The sequence below is a fragment of the Chiloscyllium plagiosum genome, chromosome 5 (assembly GCF_004010195.1).
Source record: "Chiloscyllium plagiosum isolate BGI_BamShark_2017 chromosome 5, ASM401019v2, whole genome shotgun sequence".
Taxonomy (NCBI): domain Eukaryota; kingdom Metazoa; phylum Chordata; class Chondrichthyes; order Orectolobiformes; family Hemiscylliidae; genus Chiloscyllium; species Chiloscyllium plagiosum.
In genome coordinates, this window is record NC_057714.1 from 15753770 (window position 1) to 15774986 (window position 21217).

At 40.3% G+C, this 21217-nt stretch overlaps 1 long non-coding RNA gene across 1 annotated transcript in view; it reads right to left on the reverse strand.

Annotated features, from left to right (window-relative positions):
- The window catches only part of LOC122550267, a 44277-nt gene that overhangs the window by 890 nt on the left and 22170 nt on the right, over positions 1-21217 (reverse strand). The gene's annotated exons all lie outside the window — the stretch shown is intronic.

Consider the following 21217-nt stretch of genomic DNA (forward strand, 5'->3'; position numbering starts at 1 on the left):
GAACTAAGGTACAGAGAAGTTATATTAACCTATAATCTTTTACACTTCAATGGAAACTATGCATTTTGGTGGACAAAGCATTGATTGAGTATTGAGTGGCCTAAATGAGAGGTTCTAAAGGCAGTGGCCAATAGGTTTTTCTTTGTAACTGTTAATATTTACTGTACATGGTATCAAAGAAATACAGTTCATGAAAACCACTAACGTGATTGTGTTCAATATCTGTAATACCATAAAGTACATGTTACCTGATTCTGTTGAGTGAACTGCAGAGAAATTATTAGATCACATATGCAGAACATTGTAAACAATCAATAGCCCAACCACTTAAGGAATAGTATGGCCTACAATTTTGCCTAAAATAGGAATACTTCAAAAGGACAATTTATAAACATAAAACAAATGCAAGTTATTTTGGGCACATAGTGACTGTTTTACTACTTGTTTCTACTGAGTAATAGGCATAGTCTGCCTTACCGATTGCCTGTCTTTTTATCAATGATAAAGGACTCAAAGTTATGAATGAGTGCAGGGGGTCCTATATTGTTAATGGACCAAATATCTAAAAATGTTGATGGCATAGCAGATCATGCAGCAGCAAAGGAGCAGCAGTTCCTATGTCATTGACAAGGATTCAGTTATTGTTCTGAATTTACAAATGGAATGATTGAGACTGAAACAAGGACATGGAATCAATTACAAGGATATGAAGCTTGTCACTAAAGTGCTGGATAAAGATTTCAATCTTCCAATTTACCTGTGTTGATAATGTTAAACATGGACTATTAATAGTCAATGCCCATTGTATTTTACGCCTGAGACAAAGGCAGAGACAAACTGCTGACCTAAAATGCCATGATAACCTGACTACAGATTGAGGTGACCTTGTGAAACCAAATGTAAAATATACATGACCTGCCTGCCCTGAAATGACAATTTATTTGAAAAATGTGAAATCAGACAACTAAAGTCAGAATCACACAACTTTCATAACTTGCTTAATTTACATGTTGGTGAATGGAAAGGTTGCCTACAGAGCATTTATTTTGGAAAGACAATCTAGCTAAAGTCAAAAGTATGCAAATTGTCTTATCACAGAGCAAGGGGAGAGGGAAAATGATATTAAAAGCAAAAGCTGGATTTCTCGCTCTTCCTTCCTGTGTCTTTTCACCTCTCAAAAGAAATGCCTGGTGAAAAAGCAACTTTGAAAAAGAATTATTCACCTAAAATTGAGAGACTTGTCACCACTTATGAGGAAACAACTTGTGACCACATATTTCACTTTTGCAACTCAAGAACTTTTAAACTGAATTTAGAGTCATAGAGTCATAGAGATGTACAGCATGGAAACAGACCCTTCGGTCCAACCCGTCTATGCCAACCAGATATCCCAACCCAATCTAGTCCCATATGCCAGCACCCGGCCCATAACCCTCCCTATGCATATACCCATCCAAATGCCTTTTAAATGCTGCAATTGTACCAGCCTCCACCACTTCCTCTGGCAGCTCATTCCATACACGTACCACCCTCTGCATGAAAAAGTTGCCCCTTAGGTTCCTTCGATATCTTTCCCCTCTCACCCTAAACCTATGCGCCCTAGTTCTGGACTCCCCCACCCCAGGGAAAAGTCTTTGTCCATTTATCCTATCCATGCCCCTCATAATTTTGTAAACCTCTATAAGGTCACCCCTCAGCCTCCAACGCTCCAGGAAAAACAGCCCCAGCCTGCTCTGCCTCTCCCCATAGCTCAAATCCTCCAACCCTGGCAACATCCTTGTAAATCTTTTCTGAACCCTTTCAAGTTTCACAACATCTTTCCGATAGGAAGGAGACCAGAATTGCACACAATATTCCAACAGTGGCCTAACCAATGTCCTGTACAGGCGCAACATGACCTCCCAACTCCTGTTCTCAATACTCTGACCAATAAACGAAAGCATACCAAACGCCTTCTTCACTATCCTATCTACCTGCGACTCCACTTTCAAGGAGCTATGAACCTGCATTCCAAGGTCTCTTTGTTCAGCAACACTCTCTAGGACCTTACCATTAAGTGTATAAGTCCTGCTCAGATTTGCTTTCACAAAATGCAGCACCTCATATTTATCTGAATTAAACTCCATCTGCCACTTCTCAGCCCATTGGCCCATCTGATCAAGATCCTGTTGTAATTTGAGGTAACCTTCTTCGCTGTCCACTACACCTCCAATTTTGGTATCATCTGCAAACTTACTAACTGTACCTCTTATGCTCGCATCCAAATCATTTATGTAAATTACAATGCCTTTATTTTCTGTTTGTATTAGACACCTTCCTCCACCTTTTTTATTTGACTTATTACTTGTGTTTGTGGGTGTAGAGTGATAAGTCAAACGTCTCCTTTCTTTTCCTAACTTTCTTGCAGCATAATAATTCAGCTGCTTGAAGCCAGCTTCTGTTCAATTTGAAAAGCACAATGACTTCTGAGGAGTTTAGTAAGCTGACTGGCCAGTAAATGCTTAAAAGTTATTTAGCATTGAAAACAGTATCAGCATTTATTAAAGACGGTAGAATTGTGATAAAAATTAACTTTATGTGACTGATTAAATTAATAAATGACATTTTAGATAATTAGCACACAAACAATGGGGAGACAGGCATTGTATCATTACTGAAGAATGTGGGAACTTATGGATCAAAAAGTGATCAGAGGCAAGTACATTTGTAACAAATACCTATGACGATAGGAAGTCAGAGGTCACATGACACCAAGTTATAGTTCAACATGTTTATTTAATACCACAAGCTTTCAGAGCACTGCTCCTTTGTCACCTAACAAAGCAGCAGTGCTCCAAATCTTGTACTTTCAAATAAACCTGTTGTATCATGACCTGGTGTTGTGTGACTTCTGGCTTCATCCACCCCAGTCCAACATTGGCACCTTCACATCACAGGAACTCCAAGTTATTGAACTGCAGATACTGTTGAAGAAATTGTGATGCATCACCTACCTGCGAGTTGGAGAGGTAGCAGACCTGCAAGGAAGCAGCTTGGAGTGGAACAGCATAAATCTGGGCTGAGATCTAAGGCCTAAATCATTTAACTGGGAATCTTAGGAAATACTGTTTAGTTGCTCAGAACTAGCCTATTCTGAGTCTGAAAGGAAAAAAATCAAATTGTGATATCACACAAGTGGCGGCACAGTGGTTAGCACTGCTGCCTCACAGCACCAGAGACCCAGGTTCAATTCCTGCCTCGGGCAACTGTCTGTGTGGAGTTTGCACATTCTCCCCGTGTCAGCATGGGTTTCCTTTGGGTGCTCCGGTTTCCTCCCACAGTCCAAGGATGTGCAGGTTAGGTGAATTGGCCATGCTAAATTACCCGTAGTGTTAGGTGAAGGGGTAAATGTTGGGGAATGGGTCTGAGTGGGTTGCTCTTCGGACGGTCGGAGTGGACTGGTTGGACCGAAGGGCCTGTTTCCACACTGTAAGCAATCTAATCTGATCAAAAGTTCATTGTTTGGCAAGAAACTGCTAACGGGGTCTGTCTTTAAATTGCTGTAAATTAGAAATGTGTATATTTCTTGAATAAGGAGCTATAGTATATTTAACTGAGAAACATCAGGATTAAAGGAACGTTAGGGCTAAGCCAATAAAGTAATCTAAGAAAACCAAAGCCGAATAAATTGAGGTAAGAGAAGCAAAGAGAAATAGCATGGCAGTGCAGCTCAGAAAAGTGGAATGTTTGGCCTGTAATATGAGGAAGTCATGGGTCCTAGTGGGGTCCGAGACAGCCACATGTGTAAATAATGCTTCCAGCTGCAGAAATTTGAACTCTAGGTTTCAGAACTTCAATGATGACTTGACTCATTGTGGCACAGCTACCAGGTTGAGAGCAATGTGGACAGCTCAAGGGAGTGAAACCAGTAAAGAAACAGATGGCATGCAGGCAGTCTAAGAGAAACTGGTAGGTAATACATGAGTCTCTTGGGGTCGAATAAACTGGTTTTACATTTTGGAAATTGGTGAGTGCACTGGTTCCAAAAGTGAGTGCAATCAGAGCTACAGTTATAGCACTGAGAGTGGCTTGGCTGGAAAGGAGCAGAGGAAGAAAAAAGGAAGTGATAAGAAGATTTGTTGGTTGGAGAGCAGATACGTGCTTCTGTGTTAGTAGTCATGACTCCAGAATGCTACGTTACCTCTCGTGTCAAGGGGTTAAAGATATCACTAAGTGGCTGCAGGGCATTCTTCTGGAGGAGGGTAAGTGGCCAGAGGTAATGATCCATTGGTACCAATGAATTGATAGGAAGCGGGAAGTGGTGGTACAATCATAATTTAGGGAGTTGAGTAGAAAATTACCAAGCAGGAACTATAAATATAGTAATCTCCAGATTACTCCCAGAGGCATATGTAAATGAATACAGAAATTGGAAGATAAGGCAGCTGAATGAGAAGCTGGAAAGATGGTACCTATTAGCAATTTTTGAGAAGGTTATACAAGCTGGACTGATAACATATAAACTTGGACTGAGTTCCTTATGTAGCACTTTATTAGTTCCGTTGCATGTGCTTTAAAATAATTGAGCATGGATGGGAGAGCCAATGGGAATATTAGAGAATGCACAAAATAATTGGAGAGATATAGAACATAGAACATAGAAGAATACAGCGCAGTACAGGCCCTTCGGCCCTCGATGTTGCGCCGATCCAAGCCCACCTAACCTACACTAGCCCACTATCCTCCATATGCCTATCCAATGCCCGCTTAAATGCCCATAATGAGGGAGAGTCCACCACTGCTACTGGCAGGGCATTCCATGAACTCACGACTCATACTATATAGCACTAGTGTAGAGAATAGAAAATCAATAGGTAAAGTCAGAGTAACAGAGCAAGAAATGAAATCTAAATCAAGTTTACTGAGCATGCATATGAATGCATGCAAAATTGGAGAGTTACAGGTACAGATTGCCATGTGTAACTATGATGTTTTGGTGATGACAGAAACTTGGCTCAAGGAACAACAATATTAGGTGTTCATATAAGATAGAAAATGAAGGAGGTGGGGTGGCAATTTTTGTTAAGGAGTGCACTGTTGCAAGATTCTCGCCAGTCAGCAGCAAGTTGCCAATTGACAGGGGTTAATGCTTGTTAAGCTTCATGTTTCTGGCCCATTCATATTCTGGCTTCATTCGTAGAGATTTCAATCTTACTGAACTCAGCCCACAAACTATATGTTGGTAAAACTTGACATTGAAATCAATACATATCTGGTGGATTCAACTTACCACTTGTTCCAAATGATCTCCATGTTGGAAAACAAGGATCAACAACTGAGGGCAAGCTCCATGGGCATTGGCCACATATACCCCACATGCACAGGATATAACCTTCATTCAGAGTATCACAGTATGGTAATTCAAAGTCAGTCGCCAAACCTGCTCGAGTCAGGACCTTAGGCAGTGGACTGGTTGGGCCGAATGATTTAGGCCTTAGGCAGCACATCACTTGTCTTGACTCTTGCTGCACTATTATGAGCTGTTTTTCTCCTTGAATGACAGAGGGGCAGATATTAAGGGGATGAAAGCTGCAGGCACATCTATTACTGTTAGTGCAGGTGTGAATGTGCTCCAGGCAAATGAGGAGGCAGTGTATGTAGGACATGTCAGGATAGTGATGGTGGGGGGGGGAACGGAGGAGGGGGGATTGGGAGCTGGTGAATGAGAATAAGTGAGGAAGATGTAGCAGTTGAAAGAGTAGTAGAGCAGCAGCCTTGATGGCAAGTGGGTACAGTAGCAAAAACACAGTATCAGAGAGAAGATGGTGACACTTATATTTGTGAAGTGGGCAAGGACATTGAAATCATTATGACAGTGCTGAGTATTCCTTCAGATAGCTGACACTGCTTCAGTTTGAGTGGTAACTTCAAACAAGACTGGGATAGACTAGTGTCATGGCCTGCACTGCTTGTCCTGGGCCAGTAGAAAGTCATACTTTGGAACCATCACATCCAGCAGGACCTCCAGATCAAGCCTGTACAGCAGGATGCTGATTTGCTCTTTCTGCCAACTCCTGGGCAAATGTCAGGAACTATGAAGGGCAGCTCCAGATGGGTGGTGTTTCTCTAGATGCACAATGGCACAGCTGCAAAGGATGCTGGTGACTTCCAGGATATCCACTGAGTGGTGAGTTATCCTATGGACACTGCTTGGCATGATGGAGCAAATGTCAGACATTAGAGATACTACAGGGATATGGTAGGTATTTAATGAGGCAGGTTAGGAATCAATCAAAATCAAATCAAAATGATTCAATCCATACCACTTGATATGATTTGTACTTAACCAAAAACAAAAGATTCAGCTCTTGGTTTTGTGCATTGTGAAAAGATCAATTAATGTTCTCAGAGTAAATTTTACAGCCAGTTTTAAAGAGAGAAGATCTCATCTTTTTGTAACATTAACATTTAAATTAATTCAATTACATAGGTATGAAAGCTGAGCTAAGACAAGTGAACTGAGACACTCAGCTAAGAAATGGCTTGGTCAAGAAGCAGTGCATTAATGGTCTATTTCAAAATACTCAGAATTTCCTACTGAACCTGCTGAAAAAAACACATTTCATTGATGCTTTTCATCTTCCACTCATCAGGACAATTTGCAAGAATGCCAATAAAGGGAAAACCAACACATGAGTGGCACACTTAAATGGATGAAAGCTACATATATTAATACACTAGATGCTGTTCTTTGTGAACAAAAATAACATATTCATGCAATGGGCCTCATTCAACCTAATATGTTAGGTGACAGCCATTTGCTGATACTTTTTGCAGTGCAGTTAGAGTCAACTTGCCTGCTCTGTAATGTAAAAAAGTCTTCACACTTCACAATAAATTACTGCTAAGCGTTGCATTTTCTGCGGCAACTACTCTACCAATCAAAGTCCATTTGCCAATGGTACTCTCTCCTCATACAGTGTGTTGGTTTTCCCTTTTATTGGTATTTTTGTGAATTGTTCTGCTGAGTGCAAGATGAAAAGCTTCAAAAAATGAGTCTTATTTTCAGAAGTATATCTACTGTAAGGAAAACATCCATCCACAATTAACTAAAGAATTGAAAGAAAGCATCAGATTTAAGAAAGAAGCATTTCATTGTTCAAAGGTGGTGGCAGATCAGACGATGATACACAATGTATAGAACAGCAGAGAATGACTAAAATTGTAATCAGGAGATATAGAGTATGAGAGAAAGTTAACAAGAAATACACAACGCATAGCAAGAGTTTCCATGGGTATTAATTTAAAAAGTAGAGACTTTTGGCCTTCTAGATAATTAGAATGAGGGTTAATGAAGATGGATCAAATTATTAAATATTTTCACAACACAGAACACAAAAACATTTTAGTAATAACTGTAAATCATGCATTGGGAGAAGAACTTGGTGAATTCACAATTATTAGGGAAGCAATTCTGAGTAAACTGATAAAGCTATGAGCTGACATGTCGCCAGGTCCTGATAGATCTCAATCTGGACTCTGAAAGAACTGCAAATGAGGTCAGAGATTTGTCTGTATTAATTTTCCAAAGTTTGGTAGATTCTAGAAAGTCACCATCAGTCAAGAAGGGAGGGAGGCAGAGAAAAAGGAATCTATGGACTGAACCTTATGATTTTTATGTCTTGGTTCAGATAACATCAAATTTGGTGGAGCAATTCTTGCTGCTAGTCTAAGCATGTTATCTTAGCATACCTTAGCAAACTTGCCACATTAACACATTAGGTGAGTATCATGCTCAACGGCGGCCCCATTTTACTACTCACCATTCCAAGAACAATTTGACAGAGATTACAAATTGTCTCACATCTTTGGCACCCTCAACATCTTTAAATGGCCATTGTGCACCTGGGTGAACACAGTCAGTCTACCGTGCACAGATCCTGCTGACTCACTTACTTTGGACACTTCCACATTTGCACCAACAACAACAGATGTGCTGCCACTTTCAGTTCTCTTAACACGTGTTCCTCTCTCAGTCCAGGAGGATAATGGCTCAAACTAATGCAGAAAGAGTTAAGACAGGTGGTGTGCTGCCCATCTTTTGGCCCATTACCACTTATGAGGTGAAGGCCTTGGCTCAGCAGGGTCTGGACTGTATCAAAGACTGACTTTAAAGTACTCTGCTAGGAAACTCTAATATAAGGCTATCAGGCTTGACCTGATTGAGGCATGCATCAATCATTTTCATGTGGGAGGCTTGATGGAATCAATTGTATTCAGCCATTGGGGTGGTCAATCTTGGGCTTTTGCATGATCCCTCATAGAAGAGGTCCTGGCCACTGAGAGCTGCTGGTCAATCATGCTATCTGTACTAGCAAGGGCAGTGCCAATGCAACAAGCAGAAACCCAAATTCGTTATGGGACTCAAGACAATGGGTGAGGAAGAACAAGATTGGGGTCATATTGTGAGAGCTGCAAAGTGAGAAAGGGGTCAAAGGCAAGAGTCAAGAGTGGTTTCCAGTATGTCCAATCCAATCTTGATGCTGTATCCCTCCATCAATTACCAGAATTTGCCCCATAGACTTGTATGCCTTGGCATTGCAAGTGCACATCTGAATACTTCTTAAACGTTATGAGGATTTCTGTCTTTACCACCCTTATAGGCAGTGAGTTCCAGATTTCCACCATTCTTTCAGTAAAAAAAGTTCCTCACACCTCCTCTAAATCTGCTTCCCTTTACCTTAAATCTATGCCCCCCAAGTCATTGATCCACCCCACTAAGGGAAAAAGTCCTTCCTGTTTACTTTATCTATGCCCCTCATAATTCTATACATCTCAATCATACACCCCCTCAGCCTCCTCTACTTCAGAGAAAACAACATTCTATACAATCTTTCTTCATAAGTGATACTCTCCAACCCAGGCAACATCTCCTCTGCACTTCTCCAGTGTAATCACATCCTCCCTAAAATGTGGATTGCAAATCTGCCCATAATACTCTGGCTGTAACCTAACCAACAGTTCCTGCATAATCTCTCTGCTCTTAAACTCTATGCCTTAGCTAATAATAAGTATTCCATAAACATTCTTAAACCCTTTATTTACCTGTCTTGCTACCAGTTGACATACAAACGAAGGTCCCTCTGATCTTCCATGCCAGCTGGGGTCCAAACATTCATCATGTATTGCTTTGTCTTGTTTGTCCTGCCTCAGTGCATCAGCTCACACTTATCCAAATTGAATTCCATTTGCCTCTGATCAGAACACCTAAGCAGTGCATTTATATCTCTTGCCATCCAAAACTATCCTCCAACTAGTTACTGCACAATTAATTTTTGTATTGTCCGTGAGCTTATTAATCAACCCTCCTACATTCAAATATAATTAATTTATAGACACCATCAATGGCAACAGCCCCAAGACTGATCCCTGCAGAACCCCAGTGGACACAGACTTCCAGACACCAAAACACTCCTCAAACATCACCCTCTGCTCCCTGCCATTGTGCCAATTCTGCATCCAATTAGCCAAATTTCCTTGGACTTTTGGATTTCAAGATAAAATTTGAGAGCAAGCTAGCCAGTAATATAAAAAAGGATTGCAAGTTTTATTTTTGATAACTAAAAGGCAAAGTTTAATTTGTACCCTTGCTCTCTGGACATTAAAGGGTTAAACTGTGCTGTGGGGGCGACATTCATTCAGGAATGCGGATGACTCCCACTCCATTTAGACAGTCATTTGCCACTACTCCCCTATTATTATTAAGTTAAACTATCATTCAGTCCATTCCATTTTCAGAAATGCTTTCATAACATCTCCCCCCAAAGCTAGGACATATCAAACCTACATTGTCTTAGTGAATCACTGAGTCAGGAAATCGCTTGTATAATGATTCGCCAGGATTAAGGCGTTTACATTTACTTTATCTCAAGGATGATCTCATCCTACCATTGTAGCTGGGGTAACATGTGGATTTGGGGGGTGGGGAGGAGTGGCCAGAGTACCTGTGAGCATTACCAACTGACCTGTATAAAGGAGATGTATTTTCTTTGTTCGGGGCTTCTTTGACTTGACTTGGCATGCCTGCGAGGAGGGTTAAAGTGTTTACCTAGCTTGTACAGGCTTTAATAAACTTTAACTGTTTGCAGAAGTTGGTGTGCATGAATTGCATCTCGTGTGTGAAACCTTGGAAAAAGAACCTGACAAAGGCTTTGGAAATCTGAAGCACAAAGTGTCTTGGGAGTCCTAGTTCAGGATTCCCTTAAGGTTAAGTTAGCAGTTAGGAATGCAAATGTAATGTTCATATTAATTTCAAGAAGGCTAGAATACAGGAGCAGAGATGTAAGGCTAAGGCTGTATAAGGCTCTGATCAGATCACATTTGGAATACCATAAACAGTTTTGGGCCCCGCATCCATGGAACAACTTGCTGACCTTGGAGGGGGTCAGAGGATGTTTACAAGAATGATCCTAGGGATGAAGGGCTTGTCATAGGAGGAGTAGTTCAAGATTCTGCATCTCTCGATGGGGTTTAGAAAGATGAAGTGGGATCTGATTGAAACTTACAGAATACTGTGTTGCCTGGATAGACTGAATATGGAGAAAATGTTTCCACTAGTAGGATAGACTAGGACCCAAGGGCAAAGCCTCAGAGAGAAGGGATGACCCTTCTGAGATGAAGAGGAATTTCTTCAGAGTGTGGTTAATTAGTGGAATTCATTGTTGCCGAGGGCTGTGGAGACTAAGTCATTGAGTTTATTTAAGGCAGAGATAGGTAGGTTTTTGGTTGGTAAGGGGATGGAAGGTTACAAAGAGAAGGCAGGAGAATTGGTTTGAGAATCACATCTGCCATGATTGAATGGTGATGCAGGCTCAATGGGCCAAATAGTCTAAGTTTGCTCCTATATCGTATTGTGGCTTTATCTGTAAACAGAATACACTCATAACATTAGTTCATTCTTTCCAGGGAATATCATTGCAATTTTTAGGGGCATTGTAACAATTTTAATAATAATGATTATTCAGGGTACAATGTAAATCTTAATCTATCCCTTATCCTAACTGGCCATTTTTAAACTAAATTCCTTTCTCTTTAGAGAGAATTGGAGTTTAAAGTTGCTAAACACAAAACAACTTCTTTTTAATTTACATTGTTCCTTTAACATGATAAAATATTTCAAGACATTTTAGTGCAAATCATCAAAACAATTTTATACTCATTCTCAGAAGGAAAATAGGTGTTTGACATGGTTAGCAAGGTTTGATGCCATGGAATACATGGCAAGCTAGCCATTTGGATACCTTCGAAGGTCAAAGACAGAGGGTAAGGGTGCAGGGTTGCTTTTCAGGCTGGAGGCCTGTGACCAATGGACTGCCACAAGGATCAGTGCTGGGTCCACTGCATTTGTCATTTATGTAAATAATTTGGATGTGAACATAGGAGGTATGGTTAGTAGGTTTGCAGATGACACCAAAATTGGAGGTGTAGTGGACAGTGAAGAAGGTTATCTCAGAGTACAACAGGATCTTGACCATATGGGTCAATGGGCAGATGGAGTTGAATTTAGATAAATGCGAGGCTCTGCATTTTGGGAAAGAAAATCAGAGCAGGACTTTTACACTTAATGGTAAGGTCCTGGGGAGTGTTGCTGAACAAAGAGACCTTGGAGTACAGGTTCATTGTTCCTTGAAAGTGGAGTCGCAGGTAGATAGGATAGTGAAGAAGGCATTTGGTATGCTTTTCTCTATTGGTCAGAGTACTGAGCACAGGAGTTGGGACGTCATCTTGCAGCTATACAGGATATTAGCTAGGCTACTTTTGGAATATTGCATGCAGTTCTGGTCTCCTTCCTATCGGAAGGATGTTGTGAAACTTGAAAGGGTTCGAAAAAGATTTACAAGGATGTTGCCAGGGTTGGAAGATTTGATCTATTGGGAGAGGCTGAAAAGGCTGGGGCTGTTTTCCCTAGAATGTTGGAAGCTGAGGGGTGACTTTATAGAGGTTTATAAAATCATGAGGGAAATTTTAGATTACATTACAGTGTGGATAGGATACATAGACAAAGTCTTTTTCCTGGGGTGGGAGAATCCAGAACTAGAGGGCATAGGTTTAAGGTGAGAGGGGAAAGATATAAAAGAGACCTAAGAGGCAACTTTTTCACACAGAGGGTGGTACATATATGGAATGAGCTTCCAGAGAAAGTGGTGGAGGCTGGTACAATTACAGTATTTAAAAGGTATCTGGATGCGTATATGAATAGGAAGGGTTTAGAGGGATATGCCGGCAAATGGGACTGGATTAGCTTAGGATGTCTGGTCGGCATGGATGAGTTGGACTGTGCTATACATCTCTGTGACACTATATAACTGAAAAGAATATCAAGTTAAAGAATATCAAGAATTTTAAAGGAGAAAAAAAAGTGAACGGAGGGGACATATTATTTTAGGAAGGCAATTAGGAAAGCTGCTTAGGTACTTGGCAGCTGACGTCTCAGCCACTAGTAGTGAAACAACTAAAATCAGAGATGAACAACAGGTCAGAATTTAAGGAATACAGAGGACTGCAAGGTCACAAGGTATTAAATAGGTAGGGAGGATGAAGACCATGGAAGAATTTAATTACAATTGTATCAATTTTCAATTGTGATGCTGTTTAACTGGTTCCCAATGTGGGTCACTGAGCAGAAGCCTTGATGTAGCTTAGGACATGGAGTACAGAGTTCAGTGTGACTTCTCCAAAATGGAAAATGGGAGGCCAACCAGAACTTCACTGGGATAATTATGTCTGAATCAGAGTACTTTGTGTGAGCTGCTATATTTCAATTTATTTTCTCTCCCAGAGGCTGGTGAGTAAATTTCAAAAATAATTTCTGAAATCAGCCATACATGTAAATAAAATAGTGACTTTCTATCTAGAAGAGGGTAATAACTTAGTGTTGGTACAAATATATGGCCAAGATCTCAGGGTCAAATACAACATCAAGCTTTAATACTACGTCATAACTAAGATTACACAAGTTACAGTTCAAAGTGTGCAAGGTATTTTGATATCTAATCATGGAAGTCTTTTCTCAAAGTATTTTTATCAGCATATTTTCAATTTGGGATGAAATCAAACATTTGCAAAGTTTTGAAAGTATATAACTGCTCTTGACTCTGCACTCTTCTTTCTGAAGTGCACTTTGGCTAATTTCTATTACAAATTATATTATGTAATTTACGTTTCGTTGAAGCTTAAACAGCTTCTTGTGGAGACAATTAAAGAATAATGAGTGCTAAATTTACACTAATCTAATGCCTAATGTTTTTCCACTTGGGATTTTGAAGTGCACAATATCAAAATAACATTTTATTGTACAATGTGTTAATTAGTGAAAAATATACCTTGTTTATCAGAAGATTATTAAAGTATGCTTTTTTTTCACTTTTCTAACCCAAAAATAAATTCTTGAATTATAATCATATATATTTAAAATAACACAAGCATGCTCGATGGTAATCAAGAACAGATTTCACAAATCACCTATTTAGTTTTCCATCTCTTAAAATTCCATGAGGTTTTAGTTAAACATTAAAGAGCTGGAGGCTGGTCATGCTTTAAACTAGTAGAATAGGCTAAGCTTTCACGTTGGCCAGCTGAGATATCAGCTATAAGCTGACATGTAATTAAACCAACATATCTTTAACAACTGTCATCTTTCATTTCTGTGTAGCCTGGATGTAAAGCAAAGGTAAGCAGAGCAACAACAAAAAATGACTTTACATTACTGAGCAACTGCTGAGTGTCTCTAGCTGAACAGTTTAGCAGACTTGGGCATTTTAGAGGATTGTGGCAAAGATCAAAAGGGTCAGAGATCCTTTTACCAATTAACAGCAGGAAGAAAAACATCAAATAAGGTGTAAATTTCAGCTCTGCAGTTTTGAGTAAGCCAAGCGTGAAATGCATTCTAATACTCTCAAGTGGTAGCGGCTTTTGACCATTGGTGATGTCACTGTTGCACTTGAGGAAGCTGACATGCACTTATTGAAACCACTGCACCATATCTAGATGGTAAAGCCTGCTTCTTGTCTTTATGATAACACATGAGTGCAGCCATTTACCACAATCGCAAACTTCTAGCAAGATCAGTGAGGTCTGCCAAAACCTGCAGCTGACAACAAAGAACAGCAGCTAGTGACCAACCCAGCAATGTTGTCTTTTGAACAGCGAGTCTACGCAGACAGAAGTAAATGACGGTTAATTACAAATTACATTCTGATCAGGACTATGGGGACCCACAGCTTGAATAACAATCAGAGCCTGAGGCACTCACCTGCTTGTAAAAAGAACATACGGAGACACAAGCTGGGGCACTATACAAGTTCCAATACAAGCTGCGATGTACAAGAACTGATTGGATTACAGAGATTTTAGTTTGGGGGAGGAAAAGAAGTATTAAAATTTCAATTTTAGAGAAAGTGTGATTACAGATTGTGAAAGATTTTTTTTTCAAAATTAAACTATTCTGAAAGATTTGGGACTTCTCAGTACTAGAGTGCCAGCAACAATAAGCAATGACAGACTGTAGATAACATAAATCCAGGATAGCCTGAGGCATCTAGTTGTAAATTCAAGATGGTCAAGCATAGTCAAGAAGAACAGACATTATTAACATAGCTCAAGGGCCATTCACAGAGGGTTCTAGCCCACTATATTGTTACTCCAGATTAAGCTGCTTATGCAGATAAGACACATCATTAATAATAATGTGATGAGAAGATGTGTGTGTTATTGTTGATTATCATTCAGTTCATTTACGTGCATATTAAATCTCAATAGCTTTTTTTGCCAAAATATAATCCAAATGCCTATCATCAATGTATTTTCATAACTATGACATAATCCACATTGTCCTGTCTTCAGTATTTTATAGCTGCAGTAGTCAAGTTAATTTTAAAAGAAATGAACATGCATAATTTCCTCAGATGATAAAATGATAATCAAGGCTGATTGCGTGGGAAACGTTGTTATGGACTGTCCTTTACCTCACCCTCCTCTGTAGGGAAAGGGAAAATTCCAGATACATGGGCTCCCTTTATAATCAGTAAGTGATACAGCCAACTGAAGACATGCATAATTGCTGGATTACTTGGCAGGGTCAAATAGGTTCCTGTCTGATTGATCCAGGCAATGGAGATATTGAGTAATAAAGTCAGTCATTATATCATACAGTATGGAAACAGTCTAACTCCCGACCGACCAGACATCCCAATCTGACCAACTCTGATTTGCCAACATTTGGCCCACATCCCTCTAAATCCTTCTCATTCATTTATCCTTCCAACTGCATTTTAAATGTTGTAATTGTACCCACTTCCATCACTTCCTCTGACAGCTCACTCCATACATGCACCACCCTCTGCGTGAAAAAGTCACCACTGAGGTTCTTTTTAATTCATTACTCTAAAACCTAAAACTTATATCCTCTCGGTTTGGACTCACTCACCCGAGGACAAAAACCTGGGATATTCACCCTATCCATACCCCTCATGACTTTATAAACCTCTATCAGGTCACCCCTCATATTCCAACACTCAGGAAAAATAGTCCCAGCCTCTTCAGCTTCTCCCTATAACTCATACTCTCCAATCATGGCAACATCCTTGTAAATCTTTTCTTTACCTTCTCAAGTTTAACATCTTTCCCATAAAAGGGCAACCAGAACTGTACACAGTATTCTAAAAGTGCCATCAATAATGTCCTCAAAGAAATGTATAGCACAGAAAATTGCCCTTCAGTGCACTGTATCAATGCTAGTCAAAAACAGCCACCCAACTATTGTAATCTTACTTAACCAGCACCTGGTTCAAAATCTTGTATGCTTCGGCATCTCAGGTGAACGTCTACATACTACTTAAATATTATGATGGTTTCAGCTTGAATCATCCTTTACAGGCAGTGAGCTCCAGATGCTTACCACCCATTGGGTCAAAAAACTTTCCTTTTATCTCTGCTAAACTATTTGCCCTCTCTTTAATTATTTCTGCATTTACCCTGTATTCAACAGAGGAAGAAACCACATTGCAATGTCATTTGATTAAGCAGTTCCTGGATATTGTTAGTAGTCAAAAGATCAGGGCCATGTATTCTGTTTGTCTGCTCCTTCAAAAAAGTTTGCCACCACAGACCGTCATGTGATGAAATTATCATGGCTGATTTCTGATTCTCTTCCAATCCCTTGTATATTTCATTGTAGTTGTTCCTGACAATTGGGTGTTGATTAAATGGAATTATTTGTGAAAAAAACTTGTTACAGATCGTTAAGCATTATGAAAGCTAAATGGGTGTCAATGACACCTTAAACATTTGAGAATCCAGTAACTTGATAGTGGACTGTAGTTTCTTCAGTTATAACCAGTATCTCAAATTGTCTGGAATTCTTTATGAATGTAAAATGAATCTCCTGGGCAATCCTGCTAGCAACTGAAAGAAAACTAGCTACAGTGTCTTATGTTCTGTGTAGTTCTTTCATAACTGAGCATTCCTTTTACTACCTTAAGTTGCTCCAAACTGCTTAGCAGCCAATTAATACTTTTGCAGTGTAGTCACTGTTGTAAATTATTCTGCTGTTGATCTCACAAGAAGACTATTAGCCCAAAGACTAAAGTGTTAAAGGGGTAGTTTTATTTGGGCTGAATCATGTTTCCCTTTCTCTGTTAGAATCCTTCAATTTTCTGAAAATAAATTTCCATTAAACGCTAAAATACCTTCGACAGCTGAAGCCATTCAGATAGATAATTTTGCTGTCAGTTTCAAGCGTGCAGAATGACATTGGCTGATGAAAGTAAAATTCAACCTAGTCTGCAAGTAGGTGCTGCAATGTTTGATCTACACTCTTGTGAATGACTATTGAATGTAACAATACATCAAGGATGGTAGGAGAAGACATATTGTCTGGAGCCCTACAGACTCAGTGTCCAACTCCATATGATCTGATGTCACTGTGACCTTGCTCGTTTTGCAATTCTCACCTGTACTGAAAGATATAAATTATTTTCCCCTACATCTCCACCCAAGATATGTTACAGGATCTCTCTGAACTATGTACTTCACTTAACTCACCTGCCCTTCATTCTTCATACAAGTTTCTTTCACTTGAAGGATTGACTCTCAGTGTGCTCAGTTCTCATGGAAAACACATAGGACAATTATACTCTTCTGTAACTCCTCTTACTCTTCCTTTATCACACACTTCTCTTTCGGGAAAGGGACAAACCCACTTTCCGGCTGCATGGGTTTCGCTTTGCAACTTGTGAGACTGGAGTCAAACAGAATCATACTTTGCTTGGTGCTGTGGAATATGATCCCGCCCTGTTGTCCAGGCAGCAGAGAGGAACCTCGATTATCTGGCATTCAATTATCTGAATATCAGATTATCCAGCAAGATCGCAAGGTCCCGATGCTCGGCTAAACTATGTTATCTGGCATTCGATTAACCGGAGTTCGATTAACTGAACGAAATACTCCCCCTGCCTGTGTCCTTTGGACATTCGAAGTTCCTCTGTATTCAGCAGGAGCACAAACTCATCGCATTGTCACTTTGTATTGGAGTGGAATGACAGCTTGCCCTGATCACTGGTCTTTGGGCTGTGATATTTGCAGATAGTTGAATGTCGTGATAATGCACATTAATGAAGAAACAACTGATTCACAGGAGTATATCCAGCATTCAAAGCATCAGAACCTCTTAAGGAAGAGAAAGAATTGACATTTTCATGCTTTTTAAAAATCTTTGCTCTCTAATCTAGGAATAAATGTCATAGAGTCGTAGAGCTGTACAACATGAAAAATGACCCTTCCATACAACTTGTCCATAATGACCAGATATCCTAAATTACTCAGTTCCATTTGACTCATATCCCTCTAAGCCCTTCCTATTCTTATACCGACCCAGATGCCTTTTAAATGTTGTCTCCATCACATCGTCCAGCAGCTCATTCCATGCACATACCACCCTCTGTGTGAAAAACACCTTCTTCACTATCCTGTCTACCTGGAACTCCACATTCAAGGAACTGTGAACCTACACTCCAAGGTTTCTTTGTTCAGCAAATCTGCCCAGGACCTTACTATTTAGTATATAAATTCTGCCCTGATTTGCCTTTCCAAAATGCAGCACCTCACATTTATCTAAATTAAACTCCAACTGCCATCCTTCGGCCCATTAGCCCATCTGATCAAGATCCTGTTGTAATCTGAGGTAACCTTCTTTGCTGTCCACTACATCACTGATTTTGGTGTCATCTGCAAACTTACTAACTAAACCTCCTATGTTCACATTCAAATCATTTATATAAATGATGTAAAGCAGTGGACCTAGCACTGATCCTTGTGGCACACCACTGGTCACAGGTCTCCAGTCTGAAAAGCAACCCTGTACCATCATCCTCTGTCTCCTACTTTTGAGAAGTTCTGTATCCAAATGGCTAGTTCTCCCTGTATTCCATATGACCTAACCTTGCTAACCAGTTTACAATGCAACACCTTGTTGAATGTCTTCCATGTAGATCACGTCCACCACTTTGCCTTCATCAATCTTCAAAAAAACTCAATCAAATTAGTGGGACAAGATTTTCCATGCATAAAGCCATGTTAATTGAGGAAACAAAAGGGGTGTTTTGAATTTAGTGCTGGAAGCGAGGAGAGGAAGACCTCTCCACTACCTTTTTCACAGATATTACTCTTTCTTTAGATAGGGGAATTACTTCAACATTTGCTGCAACATGAAGCTGCTAAGGTGCAGGCAGGAACATCTTGGGAACTTAATGAGAAAGCAGGAGTGCACCATCATGGACAATAGAATAATCTGTCAGAGCAGAATCAATAGGACTAAGCTTTCCTGAGCTCCTCGTATTCTCCACGTCAACCTTCGCTTCTCTACCCCCCCACTTCCTCTGACAACTTCCATTCTATCTAACCCAGTATTATCAAGGGCTGAACTCAGGACCCATTCTGAGACTAAATAATGCTTACTGATGAATTAACTCATATAAATAAACCTTCATTTATAAAAAGAAAACAAATTCACTACATTTTAGTTCCTTTAATTCCTTACAAAAAAGCATTTCCATTAATAGTCCAACTTCAAAGTGTTGATAATCACTTTGAGCTGTCAATCAATCTGTGAAATGACAGGGAACTCAACAATATAATAATACACCCCAATATAATAATACACCCCAGTCCAACACCGGCATCTCTGAATCATGAATATAATAATAGATTGTGACATCAGTAATCTAGTAATGACAACCTCTGGTTTATATCAACAGGCATCCTGACATAGCAAGCAATGATTTTTGAATAACTGCACTCAGTTCTTTCCTGCAGATATTTAAAGGGCAGATGTTTTATACACTTGGACAACTTGACCACTAGCTTTGACAGCTCTGTTGACAGTTCCATTGAGCTTGACGATTTCAATATGCTTGTGCATTTTTATGCACATTTACATTTAGTTTTAACAATCCAAAACAAAAACAGCTGGCTGTTCCCAAAGATGTCCCTTAAGCATGTCCAAAAGAGTACCTTACAAGTCCAAAGAAATACTCTACTTAACTGAATAATTCCACAAGAATAGAGCTGCTGCTACCAGATACAGGTTGCATGCATTGTATTTCTTATGCCTCGCTTGGTGAATGTCAGAGATGACTGAAGACTCTTTCTCCTCTGTTTCTGGTACACAAAATCACAACACTAGTGCTACTTTCCTCTCTCACCTGGAATCAAAATCCTGGAATTCCCTCCTGAACAGGATCTATCTACTGTAGAAGTTCAAGGAGGCAGCTCATCACCACCTTCTCAAGGGCAACTAGGGATGACCAGCTAGCCTTGCTCTCGCCCCATGAGAGAATAATACAAGTGAGAAAAACCTGTCAATTTTGCTTCCAAACTCCACCTTGCTCTTGCACCTGGAGTCACTCTGACTCCTCCCTTCCCTTCCTTGACATTTCTGTTTGTATTTCTGGGATAGGCTGGCCACCATATCCACTACAAACCTACAGAATCCTCAGACTTGAGTCCAATAAGGATTTCATTTCATTCACTCACTCAGTGTATCTCCATCATAGCTGTTATGATGATGTCACCTTCTGCCACCATTTTCCTCAACTGAGGATTTCCTGCTTCTGGTTCACAAGCCCCTCAGCCGTCTCCAACTATTTCCCGCATTTCTGTCCTCACCTCTCCCCTCCCACAACAGTGAAAGGGTTCCCTGGTTTTCACTTTCCATCTCACCAGCCTCTGCATCCAAAGGATTATAAGCCACCACTTCTGACACCTCCAGTAAGATGCTATCACAAGAAAAATATTCCATCAGCCATCCTATGTCGGCATTCCACAGGGATGGTTCTCTCCAGAACACCCTTGTCGACTCCTCCTCTACTACTAATACCTCCCTACACCATCAAAGCACTTCCTATGCAATCGCAGAAGTTGTAACACTTACCCATTTACCTCTTCCCTCCTCACTATCCAAATCCTCAAACACACCATCCAGGTGAAACAGCAATCTACCTGCACTTCACTCAATCTAGTCTACAATATTCACTGCTCACAATATGGTCTCCTCTACACTGGAGACAAAGTCGCTATTCGGGTGACTGTTTCATGGAATATCTATGTTCTGTACACACATATGACCTCATACTTCCAGTTGTCTGCCATTTCCACACACCGCTGTGTTTCCTGGCCAACATCCCTGTCTCAGGCCTGTTAAAGTGCTCTCGCGCGGCTTAATGCAAGCTGAGAAAACAACTTACCTTCCGCTTTGGGACATCACAGCCTTCAAGACTCAATATCAGGTTTAATCATTTTGAAGCATAACTCATCTCCTTCCATGAGAAAGTGAGGACCGCAGATGCTGGAGATCAGAGCTGAAAATGTGTTGCTGGAAAAGCACAGCAGGTCAGGCAGCATCCAAGGAGCAGGAGAATCGACGTTTCAGGCATGAGCCCCTGAAGAAGGGCTTATGGTGGAGTGCCTGAAGGGTGGAGAAATAAATGAGAGGAGGGTGGGGATGGGGAGAAAGTAGCATAGAGTACAATAGGTGAGTGGGGGAGGGATGAAGGTGATAGATCAGGGAGGAGGGTGGAGTGGATAGGTGGAAAGGAAGATAGGCAGATAGGACAAGTCATGGGGACAATGCTGAGCTGGAAGTTTGGAACTAGGGTGAGGTGGGGGAAGGGGAAATGAGGAAACT